A 22,437-nucleotide genomic window follows, 5' to 3' on the forward strand; every position below is an offset into this window, starting at 1 on the left:
ATGCAGAGAAGACTGGCCTGTTCATCACTGTCAAGTTACAGTTTGAAAACTAATGCTGATAGCCTTCAGAGTGTGCTGCGAGGGTAAATTTCAGCAGGACTAGAATTAGCCTGAGATGCTTTCTAAAGTTCCTACATGGCACTAATGCCTGGTCAATGAATGAATCATACAGATTAAGAGTGTTGATTTGGTCCAAGAATTATCGAGATGGTTTGCACCAGCATGTCAGCATTGTTTACTAAGTGCAAGATTTATGATTACACACTTTGGGAGTGTGCTGGTCTCAGTGTATATATTTGCTTCTAATACACTAATGAATACTTTATTTGTACCATTTTACACAAATTAGTCATTCGTTCATTGATATCTCAACCATCACCGTTTCAATTTTCTTATACGTGCTAGTTAATGCTTTTAGAAATAAAACAGAAAGTCAATTAAAGTTACAGTCTTTCTTTAGATAATATCCAATGACCCAAATTCTCCTTTGACCACCCATTCTTCTTTTAAAAAAATAAAAACACTTAGTACTACTGATATGGCTTGGACATTTGTCCCATTCAAATTCCACGTTGAACTGTGATTCCTAATGTTGGCAGTGAAGCCTAGTGAGTAGTGTTTGGGTCATCAGGATGAATCTTTCATGAATTGCTTGGTGACATCCTCATGGTAATGAGTGAGGTGCCACTCTTAGTTCCACAAGATCTGATTTTTAGAAAGGTCATGGCACCTCCTCCCTTCTCTGTCTGTTCTTCTCTCTTCCACTATATGATATCTACATGCCAGCACTCCTTTGCCTTTTGCCATGAATGAGAGAAGCCTGAATCCCTTGTCAGAAGGAGATGTTGACACCATGATTCTTGTACAACCTGAATATTCATGAGCCAAGTAAACCTCTTTTCTTTATAAATTACCCATCCTTTGATATTTATTTATAACAACACAAACGAACTAAGACACCCACCCTCTTAGTTACTAAAGGGCATTAATTCAGCAATTCTTTCCTGTCTTTCATATATTGGCAATGTTGTCTTCTTTACTGGATCATTCTCATCAGTATATGACAGAATCTCCCATCCTAAAAAATAGTAAATAGTTGAGTGATAGATTATAAATAGATAGATGAACAGACTGATGATTCACAGATAGATATATATTATAACTCAATCTTATGGCTTTAAATGCTTTTACAACTTTCACATTTTATGTCCAGCCTGGAACTTTTCTATGAACTCTGTGCTCATATCTAACTGCATACTTAACATCTCCCACTGGTTGTCTGATAGACATCTTAAGCTTACCATGTCAAAGGACAAAGACCTAGTCTTCTTCAAGCCCCCTTCCAAAAAATTCCTTGGTATTTAGTTTTCCTAATTGCAGTTAATGGCAATTCTAGCCATCTAGTTGCTTGGGAAAGAAACCTTAGATTCATCTTTAACTATTGTATTTCACTTCCTACATCCAATCCATTAACAGATCAACAATTCCGTGATCTCTCCTTTCAAAATATGTTTCAAATCTCATAATTTCCCTTTACCTTCACTACTATCACTCTGCTCTAAGATTTCATAGTCTTTCTTGGGACTGTTGCAATAACCACTTTACTGATCTCCTCACTTTTACACTTGCCTGAAATACTTTTCCTCCAAATTTTCACAGTCTCATTCTCTCATTTTCTTCCTTCTATGCTTAACATTGCCTCCTAAGAGAGGGTTTCCATAACAACTCAATATTAAACAGTATCTTCCAGCCACTCTCTATTTTCTTACCCAACACTGTTTCTCCATAGAATGTAATATCACCTGGCATAGACCATAAGATCTACAATGGCAGAAACTTTGTTTTATTGAAAGAAACAGGCACTGTAACATTGAAGCAGAAAGTTTTAGTGCTAGAACAAGAAGAATTTGGATATTGCTGAGGCCTAGGATCTGTGGCACACAGTAATAGTTGAAGCTAGAAATGTTTTGGTTGTGCCTAATTTTGAAGGGTTATAATGCCTGGACAAGTAATTTGGGCTTTATTCTTTTTTTTTAATTATACTTTAAGTTTTAGGGTACATGTGCACAATGTGCAGGTTAGTTGCATATGTATACATGTGCCATGCTGGTGTGCTGCACCCATTAACTCCTCATTTAGCATTAGGTATATCTCCTAATGCTATCCCTCCCCCCTCCCCCCACCCCACAACAGTCCCCAGAGTGTGATGTTCCCCTTCATGTGTCCATGTGTTCTCATTGTTCAATTCCCATCTATGAGTGAGAACATGTGGTGTTTGGTTTTTTGTCCTTATGATAGTTTACTGAGAATGATGATTTCCAAATTCATCCATGTCCCTACAAAGGACATGAACTCATCATTTTTTATGGCTGCATAGTATTCCATGGTGTATATATGCCACATTTTCTTAATCCAGTCTATCATTGTTGGACATTTGGGATGGTTCCAAGTCTTTGCTATTGTGAATAGTGCTGCAATAAACATATGTGTGCATGTGTCTTTATAGCAGCATGATTTATAGTCCTTTGGGTATATAGGTATTGCCTTCCAACAGGCCTGAAGTGTCTTATCATCTGAGGAAAGTCAAGGGTGGGTTCTGTACCTTAATTAGTCATGATTGTCTATCCACTCTGCCACAGAGGAAGCTCTGAACATTTTACAGGCTTTTCTGGTTTCTTCTTTTTCAGGCAACTGCTAAGCCCCAGAATGGTTTCACAAATTGCCTCTTTTCACTTTGCAACTCCTGTGAGCCATAACCCTGAGGTACCAGGGTTCTGGTGAGATGGTATAGTATACGAAGAAGAGCATGATTATTGAAGCGAGACAGCTCTGCATACAAATCCCAGTTGTGCCGTTTACTAGCTATAACTTAGAAAAATTACCTAGGTAGTCAAAATTTTATTATTTATATTTATAAATTGAGGGTCAGTAGACTAATTAAAAATTATAATGGGCACAAAACACCCAGAAGAATGACTTGAACGTAATAGTTCCCTGACACCAGACCCCAGTCTACTCTTTGAGAAGAGAATCTATTTCATTTTTCTCACCTGCTCCTTCTCATTTCCTTGCCCTGTGTACAACAGTTAGACAGGTTTCTATTACTAAAGAAGATTCACAGTATCCAACGTAGAAATATCTACAAATATACAGTTTTACTAGAAAAAGGTACAATACAGTAACAGCATTAAAATGGGATATGCATCAGAATCAAAAGCTGGTTTACAGAAATGAGTCTGTTTTATGGGTTTCTATGGTCCTCCTTCTTTAAGGGTTGTGACCTAATACATTTTCTCACATCACAAACCACTGACGATTGAATGAAACAGGGATTCCAAAATGACTGAAATTTTTAAATATTTTACTGGTCAAACAGACATATTACTGCTACGTAACCGGTCCCAAAAGCAGAGTTATTCTGGAGTCTCAGCAAGATCAGGTGTCAATCATAAATCTTTTTTTTTTTTAATTTAATTTTATTTACTTTTTATTTTTTATTTTTATTTTTTTTCTTTTATTATTATTATTATTATTATACTTTAGGTTTTATGGTACATGTGCGCAATGTGCAGGTAAGTTACATATGTATACATGTGCCATGCTGGTGCGCTGCACCCACCAACTCGTCATCTAGCATTAGGTATATCTCTCAATGCTATCCCTCCCCCCTCCCCCCACCCCACAACAGTCCCCGAAGTGTGATGTTCCCCTTCCTGTGTCCATGTGTTTTCATTGTTCAATTCCCACCTATGAGTGAGAATATGCGGTGTTTGGTTTTTTGTTCTTGTGATAGTTTACTGAGAATGATGATTTCCAATTTCATCCATGTCCCTACAAAGGACATGAACTCATCATTTTTTATGGCTGCATAGTATTCCATGGTGTATATGTGCCACATTTTCTTAATCCAGTCTATCATTGTTGGACATTTGGGTTGGTTCTAAGTCTTTGCTATTGTGAATAATGTGGCAATAAACATACGTGTGGATTGAAGACTTAAATGTTAGACCTAAAACCATAAAAACCCTAGAAGAAAACCTAGGCATTACCATTCAGGACATAGGCATGGGCAAGGACTTCATGTCTAAAACACCAAAAGCAATGGCAACAAAAGCCAAAATTGACAAATGGGATCTAATTAAACTAAAGAGCTTCTGCACAGCAAAAGAAACTACCATCAGAGTGAACAGGCAACCTACAAAATGGGAGAAAATTTTCGCAACCTACTCATCTGACAAAGGTCTAATATCCAGAATCTACAATGAACTCCAACAAATTTACAAGAAAAAAACAAACAACCCCATCAAAAAGTGGGCAAAGGACATGAACAGACACTTCTCAAAAGAAGACATTTATGCAGCCAAAAAACACATGAAAAAATGCTCACCATCACTGGCCATCAGAGAAATGCAAATCAAAACCACAATGAGATACCATCTCACACCAGTTAGAATGGCAATCATTCAAAAGTCAGGAAACAACAGGTGCTGGAGAAGATGTGGAGAAATAGGAACACTTTTACACTGTTGGTGGGATTGTAAACTAGTTCAACCCTTGTGGAAGTCAGTGTGGCGATTCCTCAGGGATCTAGAACTAGAAATTCCATTCGACCCAGCCATCCCATTAGTGGGTATATACCCAAAGGACTATAAATCATGCTGCTATAAATCTTGCACTTAGTAAACAATGCTGACACGCTGGTGCAAACCATGTCGATAATTCTTGGACCACATCAACACTCTTAACCAGTATGTTTCGTTCATCGACCAGGCGTTAGTGCCATGTAGAAACTTTAGGAAGCAGTTCAGGCTAATTCTAGTCCTGCTGAAATTTACCCTCACAGCACACTCTGAAGGCTATCAGCATTAGTTTTCAAACTGTAACTTGACAGTGATGAACAGGCCAGTCTTCTCTGTATGCTACTCCCTCCTGATCAATGTGATTCATCAGCCAATCTCCTGAGCATGGGGAGTGAAAAGCCTTCCCATCAAACAACTCAGACAGCACGTGTTCTCCTTCTCTCTTATCCCTTGTTACCCCAGGCCACCTCCCAACCCAAATACCTCCCTATTGTCCCTTTCTCATTTGTTTTTGTCAAGGCTCTTTATTTCCCATGCCTTTGAAGTAATTTTTCTCTCTTTTTTAACTTTCATTTTAACTTCAGTGGTACACGTGCAGGTTTGTTGAATAGGTAAATGTGTGTCATGGGGCTTTGTTGTACGAATTATTTCATCACCCAGGTACTAAGCCTAGTATTCATTAGTTATTTTTCATGATTCTGTCCCTCCTCCCAACCTCCAATAGTCTCCAGTTTGTTGTTCCCCACTTTGTCTCCACGCTTTATCATCATTTAGCTCCCACTTATAAGTGAGAACATGCGGTATTTTTTCTATTCCTACATTAGTTTGCTAAAGATAATGGTCTCCAACTCCATCCAAGTTCCTGCAAAGGACATAATCTCATTCTGTATTATGGCTGCATAGTATTCCATGGTGTATATGTACCAAATTTTCTTTATCCAGTCTACCATTGATGGACATTTAGGTTGATTCCATGTCTTTACTATTGTGAATAATGCTGCAATTAACATACTCGTGAATGTGTCTGTATAATAGAATGGCCTTATATTCATTTCGGTATATACACAGTAATGAGATTGCTTGGTCAAATGGTATTGCTGACTTTAGGTCTTTGATTAATTTCCACACTGTTATCAATGAGTGTATAAGCATTTCTTTTTTCCACAACCCCACCAGCATCTGTTATTTTTTGGCTTTTTAATTAAAGCCATTCTGCCTGGTGTGAGATGGCATCGCATTTTTTTGATTTGCATTTCTCTAATGATCTGTGATGCCATGCTTTTTTTTCATATGATTGTTGTCTGCAGGTACGTCTTCTTTTGAAGTGTCTGTTCATGTCCTTTGCCCACTTTTTAATGTTTTTTTTTTTCTTGTAAATGTGTTTAAGTTTCTTATAGATGCTGGAAATTGTACCTTTGTCAGATTCATAGTTTGCAAAGATTTCCTCCCATTCTGTAGGTTGATTGTTTACTCTGTGGATAGTTTCCTTTGCTGTGAGGAAGCTTTTTAGTTTAACAATATGCCATTTTTCAGTTTTTGCTTTTGTTGCAACTGCTTTTGGTGTCTTCATCACGAAATACTTGCCTATTCCTATGTTAAGAATGGTATTGCCTAGGTTGTCGTCCAGGGTTTTCATAGGATTGGGTTTTTCATATAAGTATTTAATCCACCATGAGTTATTTTTGTATATGGCATAAGGAATTGGTCTAGTTTCAATCTTCTGCATATGACTAGCCAATTACCCCAGCACCATTTATTGAACAGGGAATTATTTCCTCATTGTTCCTTTTTATCAGGTTTGTTGAAGATCAGATTACTGTAGGTCTGTGGACTTGTATCTGGGTTATCTATTCTGTTCCATTCATCTATAACTACATATTCTCTTATTTTGCAAACTTTAACATTTGTTTTCTCGGATTCCTGAAATTAAATTTAAAAGGCCAGTTTCTAAAATCAGTCAAGACTCATCAATCCATTTGTATTTTGATGTACATACCTTAAGTTAAAAACAAAAAAAACAAAAACACCAACAAATGCCAAAGTGCTTCAAAGTGCAAACTAGTTACAACTTCAGGTAGTCATTAAAGTAAATTAAATGCATTGTTTTGAATTTTTAAAAAAATTGGCTTTGTAAATTTTTATACAGTACTCCAGAAGTGGGGCTTTCTCATCATCTTCTGAATAAAAAAAGTCTTGAATTCCACAGACCAAAGAGTGAATTAAAAACAAAATTAAAAATTGACCATGCACACCTGCCTGCTTAGCTATAACATAGGTTATTAATATAATGATTTAGTACCTAAAGAATAATGAGGCATTCAAGGAGATTAGTAAACCCAAATTTGCAGCAGTTTGATTTTTTAAGATTAAATCATGTTCTAAAGAATAAATACTATTCTAAGTAATAATAAAAGTGATTTCATAGACATGTTCTCTCACTTTAATAGTATAAATTCAATTTTCACCAAGAGTAATTAAATAATGAGCTAGTCACATCAATGAGAGGTACCATATGTCTATGAATACAACTTTTAAAATTAATAAAATGAGATCACCAGAAATCAACACCCTTTCACATTATATCTTGACATTCCTGGCCAGCCTCCCATAAGTGCTATCAAACCACATTGCAACTCAATGGCAAGCAAAAAAGGATTGCAGTAACCCTTGTGAGAATGATAAATTTTTAAATGTACAACCTCTGATTCTAGTGGAAATGGAGTGATGGAAAATCTACCTGGGCAATTTGAGGTCATTATATCAGCAAAGAGTGGGAAATTATACATAGCAAAATTTGAGAATCTAAATGCCCAAAGTATAATGATTGTGAATAACAATATTTAATTTGCTATGACAATTTCCATTATTTAACAAAATACACTGTTGACAACTTTGCATTAGAAAACTTGAAAGAATAATTCACTCAGAAAAAATCTAGTAAAATAAACTGTCAACCATATAACAATAGTATTTTTATTTATTTTTTTATTTGCATAGGATTTTGAGGGACAGGTGGTATTTGGTTACATGAATAAAGTTCTTTGGTGGTGATTTGTGAGATTTTGGCACACCCATCACTCAAGTAATATACACTGCACCTTATTTGTAGTCTTTTATTCTTCCCTTTCCCACCCTTCCCTGCTGAGTCCCTGAACTCCATTGTATTATTCTTATGCTTTTGCATCCTCATAACTTAGCTCCCTTTTATGAGTGAGAACATAACAATGTTTGTTTTTCCATTCCTGAGTTACTTCATTTAGAATAATAGTCTCCATCCCATGCGGGTCGCTGCAAATGTCATTAATTCATTCCTTTTTATAACTGAGTAGTATTCCATCATATATATATATATATATCTGATATATATATAAGTTCTACATTTTTTCAATTGCGAATTGTGCTGCTATAAACATGTGCGTGCAAGTATCCTTTTGGTATAATGACTTCTTTACCTCTGGGTAGATACCCAGTAGTATAATTGCTGGATCAAATGGTAGTTCTGCTTTTACTTTTTAAAGGAATCTCCACAGTGTTTTCTATAGTGTTTATACTAGTTTATATTCTGACCGGCAGTGTAGAAGTGTTCACTTTTCACTGTATCCACACCAGCATCTATTATTTTTTAAATTTTTTTATATTGGCCATTTTTGCAGGAGTAAGGTGGTATCACATCGTAGTTTTGATTTGCATTTCCCTGGTCATTAGTAATATTGATCTTTTTATCATGTTTATTGGCCATTTCTGTATCTTCTTTTTATAATTGTCTATTCATATCTTTAGCTGACTTTTTAAAATGAGATGGTTTGTTTTTTCTTGCTAATTTGAGTTCCATGTAGATTCTGGAGATTAGTCTTTTGTTTGGATGCATAGATTGTGAAGATTTTCTGCTATTCTGTGGGTTGTCTGTTTACTATGCTGACTGTTCCTTTTGACATGCAAAAGCTCTTTAGTTTAATTAAGTCCCACTTATTTTTCTTTGTTTTTGTTGCATTTGCTTTTGAGTTCTTGGTCATGAAATCTTTACCTAAGCCACTGTCTAGAAGGGCTTTTCCAATGTTATCTTCTAGAATTTGTATAGTTTCAGGTCTTAGATTTAAGTCTTTAATCCATCTTGAGTTGATTGTTGTATAAGGTGAGAGATGAGCATCCAGTTTCATTCTCCTACATGTGGTTAGCCAATTACCCCAGCACCATTTTTTGAAAAAGATGTCCTTTACCCACACTGTTTTTGTTTGATTTGTCAAAGATCAGTTGGCTGTAAGTATTTGGGTTTATTTCTGGGTTCTCTATTCTGTTCCATTGGTCTATGTGTCTATTTTTATACCAGTAACATGCTGTTTTCATGACTATGGCCTTATGGTATAGTTTGGAATCAGGTAATGTGATGCCTTCAGATCTGTTCTTTTTGCTTAGTCTTGCTTTGGCTATGTGGGCTCTTTTTGGGTTCCATATGAATTTTAGGATTGTTTTTTCTATTTCCATGAAGAAGAATGGTAGTATGTTGATGGGAGTTGCATTGAATTTGTAGATTGCTTTTGGCAGTATGGCCTTTTTCACAATATGGATTCTACACATCCATGAGCACGTGATGTGTTTCTATTTGTTTGTGTCATCTATGATTTCTTTCATCAGTTCCCCTACGAGGAAAACTACACCTCCTTGGTTAGGTATATTCCTAAGTACGTAACTTTACTTCCTCTTTACCTATTTGGATGCCCTTTATTTTTTTCTTTTGCCTGATAGCTCTGCCTAGGACTGCCAGTATTTTGTTAAATAGAAGTAGTGAGAGTGGATATCCTTGTCTTGTTCCAGCTCTCACAGAGAAAGCTTTCAACTTTTCTCCATTCAGTTTTATGTTGGCTGCAGGTTTGTCATAGAAGAATTTTATTACATTGAGGCATGTTTCTTTTATACCGATTTTGCTGAGGATTTAAATTATAAAGGAAAGTTGGATTTTGCCAATATAAAGGAAATTTGGATCATGTGATTTTTGTTTCTATTTCTGTTTATGTGGTGTATCACATTTATTGACTTGCATATGTTAAACTATTCCTGCATCGTTGTTATAAAACCCACTTTATCATGGTGGAATATCTTCTTGATATGTTGTTGGATTCAGTTGGCTAATACATTGTTAAGGATTTTAGCATCTATGTTCATCTGAACTATTTGTCTGTAGTTTTCTTTTTTGGTTATGTCCTTTCCTGGTTTTGGTACTAGGGGTATTCATAGAACAATTTAGGGAGGATTCCCTTTTTCTCTGTCTCATGGAATAGTGTCGATAGGATTGGTACCAATCCTTCTTTGAATGTCTGGTAGAATTCAGCTGTGAATCTGTCTGATCCTGGACTCTTTTTGTTGGTATTTTTTTAATTACAATTTCAGTCTCACTGCCTGTTAGTGGGTCTGTTTGGGGTTTCTAATTCTCCCTGATTTAAGCTAGGACAGTTGCATCTTTCCAGGAATTTATCCATCTCCTTTAGTTTATGATCATAAAGGTGTTCATGGTAGCCTTGAATTATCTTTTGTATTTCTGAGTTGTCAGTTGTAATACCTTCTGTTTTGTTTGTAATTGAGCTAATTTGGATCTTCTATCTTCTTTTCTTGGTTAATCATAGTTTAAATCTATTGTCTCTTTGTTGACTTTCTGTCTTGATGTCCTCTCTAGTGCTGTCAGTGGAGTATTGAAGTCCCCCACTCTTATTGTATTGCTGTCTAACTCATTCCTTAGGTCTCATAGGCATTGTTTCATAAATTTGAGAGCTCCAATGTTAGGTGCATATATATTTAGGATTGTGATATTTCCTGTTGGACAAGGCCTTTTATCATTATATAATATCCCTCTATGTCTTTTTTAACTGCTGTTAGTTTAAAGATTTTTTGTCTGTTATAAGAATAGCTACCTTTGCCCACTTTTGGTGTCCATTTGCATAGAAGGTCTTTTTCCACCCCTTTACCTTAAGTTTATGTGAGTCTTTATGTGTTAGGTGAGTCTCTTGAAGGCAGCAGATACTTGAATGGTGAATTCTTATGCATTTTGCAGTTTTGTGTCTTTTTTTATTATTATACTTTAAGTTTTAGGGTACATGTGCACAACGTGCAGGTTAGTTACATATGTATACATGTGCCATATTGGTGTGCTGCACCCATTAACTCGTCATTTAACATTAGGTATACCTCCTAATGCTATCCCTCCCTCCTCCCCCCACCCCTCAACAGGCCCCGGTGTGTGATGTTCCCCTTCTTGTGTCCATGTGTTCTCATTGTTCAATTCCCACCTATGAGTGAGAACATGCGGTGTTTGGTTTTTTGTCCTTGCGATAGTTTGCTGAGAATAATGGTTTCCAGCTTCATCCATGTCCCTACAAAGGACATGAACTCATCCTTTTTTATGGCTGCATAGCATTCCATGGTGTATATGTGCTACATTTTCTTAATCCAGTCTATCGTTGTTGGACATTTGGGTTGGTTCCAAGTCTTTGCTATTATGAATAGTGCCGCAATAAACATATGTGTGCATGTGTCTTTATAGCAGCATGATTTATAATCCTTTGGGTATACCCAGTAATGGGATTGCATCACTGGCCATCAGAGAAATGCGAGTCAAAACCACAATGAGATACCATCTCACACCAGTTAGAATGGCGATCATTAAAAAGTCAGGAAACAACAGGTGCTGGAGAGGATGTGGAAAAATAGGAACACTTTTGAACTGTTGGTGGGACTGTAAACTAGTTCAACCATTGTGGAAGTCAGTGTGGCAATTCCTCAGGGATCTAGAACTAGAAATACCATTTGACCCAGTTTTGTGTCTTTTAAGTGGAGCATTTACACTCAATGTTAATATCGAGATGTTTGATATTTCATTTATCTTGCTATTTGTTGCCTGTATACCTTGGTTTTTTAATTGTATTATTGTTTTATAGGTACTGTGAGATTTATGCTTTATGGAGATTCTGTTTTGGTGTGTTTCCAGGATTCGTTCCAAGATTTAGAGCTCCTTTTAGCAGTTCTTCTACTGCTGGCTTGGTAGTGGCGAATTCTCTTAGCATTTGTTTGTCTGAAAAAGATGGTATCTTTCTTGCATTTATGAAGCTTAGACTCACTGTATCCAAAATTCTTGGCTGATAATTGTTTTGTTTAAGGAGGCTAATGATAGGGCCCCAATTTCTCCTAGCTTGTAGAGTTTCTGCTGAGAAATCTGCTGTTAATCTGATAGGTTTTCCTTTATAGGTTACGTGGTGCTTTTGCCTTACAACTCTTAAGATTCTTTACTTTGTCTTGACTTTATTTATTTATTTTATTTTTTGTGACAGGGTCTGGCTCTATCACCCAGGCTAGAGTGCAGTGGCTTGATTTCAGCTCACAGTAATCTCTGCCTCCTGAGTTCAAGTGATTCTTGTGCCTCAGCCTCCCTAGCAGCTAAGAGTACAGGCATGCACCACCATGCCTGGCTAAATAAAAAATTCTTCAAGCTGAACAACAATAGTGACATAACCTATCAAAACCTCTGGGAGACAACAAAGGTGGTGCTAAGAGGAAAGTTCATAGCCCTAAACTCCCACATCAAAAAGTCTAAAAGAGCATAAACAATCTAAAGTCACACCCCAAGTAACTAGAGAAACAAGAACAAACCAAACCCAAACAGAGCAGTAGAAAGAAAATAACCAAGATCAGAACAGAACTAAATGAAATTGAAACAAAGAAATACACAAGACAAATTAAACAAAAAGCTTGTTCTTTGAAAACATAATTAAAATTAATAGAGCATTAGCAAGATTAACCAAGAAGAGAGAAATTCCAAATAAGCTCAATAAGAAATGAAATGGGAGATATTACAACTGACACCACAGAAATACAAAAGATCATTCCAGCCTACTATGAACACCTTTACATGCATAAAGTAGAAAATCTAGAAAAGACTCTTAAATTCCTGGAAAGATAAAATCCTCCTAGATTAAATCAGGCAGGAAGAATTAGATACCCTGAACAGATCAATAATAAGCAGTGATATTGAAAGAGTAATTTAATAATTAAAAACAACAAAAACAAGTCCAGGAACAGACGGATTCACAGCAGAATTCTAGAAGACAGCCAAATAAGAAATGGTATCAATCCTATTGACACTATTCCACAACATAGAGAAATAGGGAACCTTCTCCAAATCATTCTATGAAGCCAGTGTCACCCTAATACCAACCCAGGAAAGGATAAAACCAAAAAAGAAAACTATGGACCAATATCACTGATGAACATAGACTACAATTCTTAACAAGATACTAGCTAAGTGAATCTAACAATATATAGAAAAGATAATCCACCATGATCAAGTGGGTTTTATACCAGGAATGCAGGAATGGTTTAACATATGCAAGTCAATAAACATGATGCACTAAATAAATGGAATTGAAAGCAAAGATCACATGATCATCTCAATACATGCATAAAAAGCATTAGACAACATCTAGCATACCTTTATGATTAAAACTCAGCAAAATTGGCATACAAGGAGCATACCTCAATATAATAAAAGCCATTTATGACAAACCCAGAGCCAACATAATACTGAATGAGGAAAGTTGAATGCATTTCCTCTGAGAACTGGAACAAGACAAGGATACCCACTCTCACCACTCCTGCTCAGCATAGTACTGGAAGTCCTAGCCATAACAATCAGACAAGAGAAAGAAATAAAGGGCATCCAAATCAGTAAAGAGGAGGTCAAACTGTTTGCTGATGCATCACTGTTTGCTGATGATATGATCATTTACCTAGAAAACCCTAAAGATTCCTCCAAAAACCTCCTAAAACTGATAAAAAATTCAGCAAAATTTCTCGATACAAAATTAACGTACACAAATTAGTGGTTCTTCTATATATCAACAGTGACCAAGCTTAGAACCAAATCAATAACTCAACCCCTTTTACAATAGCTGCAACATATATATATACACATACTTGGGCATATACCTAAAAAAGGAGGTTAAAGACATCTACAAAGAAAACTACAAAACACGGCTGAAAGTAATCATAGATGACACAAACAAATGGAAACACACCTCATGCTCATGGATGGGTAAAATCAATATTGTAAAAATTATTATACTGCTAAAAGCAATCTACAAATTCAATCCAATTCCCATCAACATACCATTCTTACTCCTCACAGAATTTTAAAAAGCAACTCTAAAATTCATATGGTACCAAAAAAGAGCCCACATAGGCAAAGTAAAACTAAGCAAAAAGAAGAAATCTGTAGACATCGCATTGCCTGATTCCAAATGATGCTATAAGGACATAGTCACCAAAACAGGATAGTGCTGGTATAAAAATAGGCACATAGACCAATGGAACAAAATAGAGAACCCAGAAATAAACCCAAATACTTACAGCCAACTGATCTTTGACAAAGCAAACAAAAACATAAATGGGGAAAAGACATCCTTTTCAACAAATGGTGCTGGGATAATTGGCTAACCACATGTAGGAGAATGAAACTGCATCCTCATCTCTCCCCTTATACAAAAATCAACTCAAAATGCATTAAGGACTTGAATCTAAGACCTGAAACTAAAAATTCCAGAAGATAACATTGGAAAAACTCTTCTAGACATTGGCTTAGGCAAGGATTTTATGACCAACAACCCAAAAGCAAATGCAATAAAACAAAGATAAATAGCTGGCACTTAATTAAACTAAAGAGATTTTATGGGCAAGAGGAACAGTCAGCAGAGTAAACAGACAACACACAGAGGAGGAAAAAAAGTCTTCATAATGTAATCATCTGACACAGAACTAATATCCAGAATCTACAACAAACTCAAAGAAATCAACCAGAAAAAAATACCCCATTAAAAAGTGGGCCAAGGACATGAATAGACAATTCTCAAAAGAAGATACACAAATGGCCAACAAACATGAAAAAATGCTCAACATCACTAGTGATCAGGGAAATGCAAATCAAAACCAAAATGTGATACCATTTTCTCCTGCAAGAATAACCATAATCAAAAAATTAAAAAAAAATTAGATGTTGGCGTGGATTCGGTGAAAAAGGAGAACTTCTACACTGCTGGTGAGAATGTGAACTAGTACAACCACTAAGGAAAACAGTTGGTGATTCCTTAAAGAACTAAAAGTAGAACTACCATTTGATCCAGCAACCCCACTACTTGATAACTACCCAGAGAAAAATGTCATTATACCAAAAAAAAAAAAATACTTACACATGCATGTTTATAGCAGCACAATTTGCAACTGCAAAAATGTGGAACCAACTCAACTTCCCAACAATCAACGAGTGGATAAAGAAACTCTGATATACATATATACACTAGTATTCCATAGTGTATATAGTGTATATATATATATATATATATATATATATATACACACACACACATATACACACACTCTAGTATTTGATGGTATATATATGTGTGTGTATATATATGTATATATATATACATATATATACCATTGAATACTAGTCAGTCATAAAAAGGAATAAATTAATAACATTCACAGTGACCTGGATGAGATTGAAGACTATTATTTTAAGTGAAGTAACTCAAGAATGAAAATCCAAACATCACATATACTTGTGAGTGGAGCTAAGCTATGAGGATGCAAGGGCATAAGAATGACACAATGGATTTTGGGGACTCAGGGGGACAGAAAGGGAAGGGAGTGAGAGATAAAAGACTACAAATAGGATGTAGTGAATACCCCTCGGGTGATAGGTTCACCAAAATCTCACAAATCACCACTAAAGAACTTCCTCATGTAACCAAATAATCTGTTCCCCAATAATCTATGGAAATAAAAAAAAGGATGTCAAGACAGCAACTATATTACAATAATTTATGGTACCTTTTATTTTAAGCTGATGACAACTTAACGTCAATTGCATACAAAAATTATACACTTTTAATTCTCCTTGTATACATACATTATGTGCTATTGATGACACATTTTATATCATTTTTTACTGTATACATTAAGAACTTATTGTAGCTATATTTATTTTTAATGCTTTTGTCTTTTAACCTTTTATTCCTGATTTATAAGTGATTTACACACCACCATTACAATATTAGAGTTATCTAAATTTGAGTATATATTTGCCTTTACCAGTGAGTTTTACACTTTCATATGTTCTCATGTTGTTGCTTTTTATCTTTTCATTTCAACTCAACGAACTCCCTTTAACATTTCTTGTAAAGCAGGTCTAGTTGTGATGAGCTCTCTCAGCTTTTGTTCTTCAAATGTCTTCATCTCTCTTTACTTTCTGAAGGACTGCTTTCCTGGGTATTGTATCCTTGGTTGACAGATCTGTTTCTTTCAGTGCTTTAATATGGCATCCTACTCCCTCCTGGCCTGCAGTTTCTGCTAACTTCACTTATAGCCTTTTGGGTGAATTTTTTATTTGAAAAAGTCTGTTTTCTCTTGATGATTTCGATATTCTACTTTTGCCTTTTACTTTTGACAATTTGATTATAATATGTCTCTGGGTATTCTTTAGTCTTAAATGTGATCTTTTGAGTTTTGTGAATCTGCATGTCCATGAATCTTATAATACGTGGGAAGTTTCCAACCATTATCTATTTAAATAAGCTTTATCTTCCTTTTATTCACCTTTTACCTTCTGGGCTTCCCATATTTCATTTATTCATTCTTTTGATGGTGTCCAATGGTGTCCAATAGGCCACTCATGTTTACTTCAACTGTTTTTTATTCATTTTTTGTTATTCTAATTGGCTAATTTACATGGCACATATTTGAGTTTATTGATTATTTATTCTCCATAATCAATTCTGCTGTTTATGCTTTCTATTGAATTTTTCAGTATTGCCCTTGTATTCTTCAGCTGTGAGAGTTCTGGTTGGTAATTTTCTATAATTTCTACTTCTTCATTCTACTTATAATTTTTGTCATGCCTTGTGTTCCTGACTTTTTCGTTGTCTATTTGTGTTCTTTTGCATCTCATCAAACTTTTAAAACATAATTATTTTGAAATTTTTTAGGCAATTTGTAGATCTTTATTACTTGGAGACAGTTATTGAAACCTGATTAGTTTCTTTTGGTTATGGTATGTTTGCCTGATTCATTGATTATCCATGTATTCTTGGATTGGTGTCTGTGCATGTGAGGTTACAAATACTTCTTGCCTCTACAGACTGGTCTCAATGGTTAAAACCCTTTCATTTTAGCTCCTCAGGCTTAAGGAATTGCCTTTGGGTTCACCATAAAGTGGCATTGCAGCTGGGTAATGTAACCGTTGCTGCATCCACAGTAAGGTCTGCAGTTTGTAGGGCTGCTACCAGTGGCTCAAGCAAGCATTTATCCTGTCTGGTCCCTGGGTGGACTGGACTATCTTCAAGATTTTGGTTAGTAGGGATGACCCTGAAGCAAGAATCTGCTTTAGATTCTGCAGTTGAGTTTACAAACAGCAGGTCTATTACTGGGTGTGCAGCTGGATATGGCACTCCTAATATGTTACTAAGTGAGACCATGGTCAGGCAGGACTGGCCTTGGACCATGGCTGAGAATAGCTGGAACTGTCACAAGGCAACCTCAGAGTCCAAAGCCAAGATCATGTTTTGAAGACCTTCATCTAGGGACACAGAAGGGTGTGCCTCCTTCCAGCTTCCTGGGTGGAGAGGACTACCCCAGACTGTTGCTGAGAAATCTGCAGCTGGGTTGAAGACCTACTTCAGGATAAACAGTTGGTTTGAGGTCTGTGGACCTGCCTTTGAGAGAATGAATGGATGTGTCTCCATGCATATCCCTAAATTAGCAGGATTATGCTCAGACAGTAGCTGAGAAGAGCTTGAGTCAAGTTACAGGGCCATTTCAGGATCTGCTGTGGCACTGAGATTTACAGGCTTTCCCCATTGGACACAGATGTGCATGTCTCCTGGCTGACCCCTTGGTGGGAAGGACTGCCCTGAAACTTCAGCTGAGAGGGACTAGAGCAAAGTTACTGGGCCTTTTTTAGGGATCTGCACTAAGACCAAAGTCAGTGGGCTTGCCTCAGGGGCACTAATGGGAGTATCTTCTGGTGAGCCCCCAGATAGGCAATACTACTCTCAGACCACAGCTGAGAGATGCTGGTAACAAGTTACAGAGTTGGTTCAAGATTTATAGTGATGCTGAAACAGTGTTTCTGCTTACTGCTGGGATTAATGACATGGCACCTCCAGCAGGGATTTCCAGCAAGTCTCTGGGCTGGTGGGATTTCCAGCCTGTCAATGAAAAGAGCTGGAGCCAAGTTCAATGACCACTTCAGCTTCCACAGCTAGCATCTGTGTTAACAGACATGTCACCCAAGGCACAGGTGGCTGTGACTTCTCCCAGGTCCTTGGGTAATAATTCTGGTGGCAGGACCAAGGCCAAGCAGCACTATAGTTGAGTAAACAAGACAAGGAGGTCATCATTTATTTATCTGTAACTGAGACCAAGTTCAGCAAACATCTTACCTAGGCATTGATCTGACCTCCCACAACAGCCTTCCTCAGTCTTGGGCTCCACCCAGGTTTTTCAGTCTTTCACCTAGTCTCAAAACTCTCAAAAAGGCACTTTTTCATGAATGGCTTCTAAATTCGTGTTGCTGTGTGAGGATATCAGTGGAAAACCTCTTATTCTGCTGTCCTACTCATGATATAAAAGTAATTTGTAACTTTCATGACAATTACAATAAAGGCATGTAAGAGAATGTGAGGATTGACATTTATTGACCATGTACTTATGTATCTATCTCTATGCTAGGGGCTTTGTGTAAGTTTTCTTGTTTATGCTTCATAATAAATATATAAGATAAATATTATTACATTAAGTTAATAGATTAAGGCTCAACAATATTGAGTAATTTACCAAAGGTCATACATTACATGATTGACAGAGCCAGGATTTTGCCTGACTACAAATATCATGCACTTTGCACTGTACCATATGTGACTGCTTGTGTATATGTTTGGTTTACTATGTTAATATTAAACTACTGAGATACATATCTTGATGTTTTAAATCAATTTTTAATTTACACTTACTGAAAATATAATTTTTGTTCTAAATTCCACGAGTTTGGACAAATATATAATCATAAAATTATAAGCAAGACCAAGAAAAAGAATATTAACATCATCACACACAAAAATTTTTCTTATCGAGGCTTTTGTAATCACTCCCTACCACTACAATCAACCCAAGGAAACCACTGATCTGTTCAATATTCCTATAATTTTGCCTGTGTCAAATATTATATGAATGAAACTACACTTGTTTGGGTTCTTTTATTTAACACAATGCATTTAAACTCTATCCATGTTGTTACATGTGTCATTAGTATGCTTTTTATTGCTGAAGAGTATTTGATATTATGGATATACTACAACTTGAATAATCATTCATCTACCCATTGATATTAAGATTGTTTCCAACTTTGAGCTATTGTAAATAAAATCATGAGTATTCCTGTGCAAGTCTTTGCATGGACATATATTTCCTTTTATTTTGGTATATCCCTGAAAGTGGAATGGCAGGATTATATGATAGGGGTATGTTTAACTGTATTTATTTTTTTTATTTTTGTGGGTAAATAGTAGGTGTATATATTTATGGGATGCATGAGATATTTTGGTACAAGCACACAATGTGCAATAATCAAATCAGGGCAAATGGAGTATCTATCACCTCAGGCATTTGTCTTTTGTGTTAAAAAGCTAATTATACTCTTTTTTTCAATTATACCCTTATTTTATAATGTACAAGTAAATTATTACTGACTATAGTCACCCTGTTGTGCTATCAAAGACTAGATCTTATTCATTTATTCTAATTATTTTGACAACCATTAATCATCCCCACTTTTTTCCCCAAACTCCACTATCCTTCAGACACTTTTGTAAACATACTTTACTCTGTATCATCATGAATTCAAGTGTTTTATTTTTTAACCCCTACAAATAAATGAGAACATGCCAAGTTTGTCTTTTTTGGCTGTTTTATTTCACTTAACATGATGGCATCCAGTTTCATTCATGTTAATGAAAATTACAGGGTTTCAATTTTTTATGGCAGAGTAGTACTTTATTGTGTATATGTACCACACTTTCTTTATCCATTCATCTGCTGATGGAAACTTATGTTGCTTCTAAATTTTGAATGTTGTAAGTAGAGCTCTAATAAACAGGGAAATGCAGATATCTTTTTAATATACCAATTTCTTTTTTTGTTTGTTTGTTTTGTGGGTATACTCCTAGCACTGGGGCTGCTGAATTATATGGTAGTTCTGTTTTTAGTTTCCTGAGGAACTTCCCTGCTATTCTCCATCATGGTTGTACTATTTTACATTCTCACCAACAGTGTGCCAGTTTTCCCTTTTCTCCACACCCTAACTAGCATACACTATTGCCTGTCTTTTGGATAAAAGCCATTTTAACTGGTTGAGATGACATGTCATTATATTTTTGATTTGCAAATGATTAATGATGTTGAGCACTTTCTTATATGCCCATTTACCATTTGCATTTCTTTTTTTGAGAAATGTCTATTAATATTCTTTGCCCTTTTTTAATGTGATTATTATTTTTTTCTTTTAGAGTTATTTTAGCTACTTATATCAATCCCTTCTCAGATGGATAGTTTGCAAACATTTTCTTCCATCCTGTGAAAGATATCTGTTGATGATACCTGTTGCCATGCAGAAGGTTTTTCACTTGAAATCTGATTTGTCTATTTTCACTTGGGTTGCCTGTGCTTGTGTATCAGTATTGTTGCATTGGGTTCTATCTTTCTCTTTACCTTTAATAATATTTGTTTCATATAGCTGGATGCTTCAGTGTTAAGTGCATATATATTTATAATTGTTGTGCCATTGTGATGGTTAATACTGAGTGTCAACTTGATTAGATGGAGGGGTACAAAGTATTAATACTGGTTGTGTCTGTGTGGGTGTTTCCAAAAGAGATTAACATTTGAGTCAGTGGGTTGGGAAAGGCAGATCCACCGTTAATCTGGTGGGTACAATATAGTCAGCTTCCAGTAAATATAAAGCAGGTAGAAAAACGTCAAAAGGAGAGATGGGCCTAGCTTCCAAGTCTACATCTTTCTCCATGATGGATGCTTCCTGTCCTTGAACATCAGACTCCAAGTTCTTCAGTTTTGGGAGTTGGACTGGCTCTCCTTGCTCCTCAGCTTGCAGACAAGCTGAGGGATCTTGTGATGATGTAAGTATATGTATATATATATATATATATATATATATAGAGAGAGAGAGAGAGAGAGAGAGAGAGAGACAGAGGGAGAGAGAGAGAACACTAACAGATTTTTAATAAATTTCTCTCTCTATATATATATAGAACACTGACCAATACAGATTTTTAGTAAATTTTATATATATATATAAAACCCTACCAATGCAGATTTTGGTACTGGGAGTGATTCTAAAGGAACAGAATATTAAGGATGGAGTTCTTTTGTTGATTTTGGGGTTTCTGGAGTTGGCTGCTTAATATAATTAGACCCCAAAATGCTAAGGACTCTACTTCTAGTAGTATGGAGAACACTGATAGTCCTTGGCTGAAACTGTTTAGAGAGTTATGCAAAATAAATGCATTTGACACAACTGATTCATTGTTTGAGAGAGGCAAGGAGTTTAGTGACTCTATACATTATACCTTTGACCATACGTGGAGAACCAAGGAACATAATGAACCTGGTTGGTTGTTCCTAAGTTCAGTGGACAAAATGATAAAAGAAAATGATGAACTGAGGGATTCGGTCTCCCAGCTTCAGAAGCAGATACTAAGGCTCAAATCTACTAAGATTGCCCTGAGTGAGAGTCTTATCACCTGTAGAGAAAGAGCTGAAAATGGGAAAAAACAGACACAAGCTCTTATTATGCCAGTGCCTGACCTGCAATGAAAGATGCATGTACAGCCTCGCCAGGTGTCTATTTTAAAAGTGTGGGCATTGATTGGAAAAGAATGGGGTCCTCCAACTTGGAATGGGGAAGTTTGGAGGACCCTAATGAAGCTGAGGACACTGAGTTTGTAAACTCTAATGAACATTTTTTCTGCCAGAAGTAACAGCTTTCCCATCCCCAGTAGTGGCAACATCCCCTCCCCGAACAATGCTGCCATCAGCCCTTCCTTATTTGTATGAGGAGACAAACCCTGTGTTGCTTTAGGCAACAGTAATGGCCTCCCCTGAGGCAGCTGCCAAGCAAGATAATGTTGATTCTCCTCAGAAGCCACCGCCAACACCTCTATTTGCTTCTAGACCTATAACTAGACTAAAGTCCCAGCAGGCCCCTAGAAGTGAGTTTGAAAGTGTGAGCTTTGGGGTATACACCCAGTAATGGGATTGCTGGGTCAAATGGTATTTCTAGTTCTAGATCCCTGAGGAATCGCCACACTGACTTCCACAATGGTTGAACTAGTTTACAGTCCCACCAACAGTGTAAAAGTGTTTCTATTTCTCCACATCCTCTCCAGCACCTGTTGTTTCCTGACTTTTTAATGATTGCCATTCTAACTGGTGTGAGATGGTATCTCATTGTGGTTTTGATTTGAATTTCTCTGATGGCCAGTGATGGTGAGCATTTTTTCATGTGTCTTTTGGCTGCATAAATATCTTCTTTTGAGAAGTGTCTGTTCATGTCCTTTGCCCACTTTTTGATGGGGTTGTTTGTTTTTTTCTTGTAAATTTGTTGGAGTTCATTGTAGATTCTGGATATTAGCCCTTTGTCAGATGAGTAGATTGCAAAAATTTTCTCCCATTCTGTAGGTTGCCTGTTCACTTTGATGGTAGTTTCTTTTGCTGTACAGAAGCTCTTTAGTTTAATTAGATCCCA

The sequence above is a fragment of the Pongo pygmaeus genome, chromosome X (assembly GCF_028885625.2).
Source record: "Pongo pygmaeus isolate AG05252 chromosome X, NHGRI_mPonPyg2-v2.0_pri, whole genome shotgun sequence".
In the NCBI taxonomy this organism is placed as follows: Eukaryota; Metazoa; Chordata; class Mammalia; order Primates; family Hominidae; genus Pongo; species Pongo pygmaeus.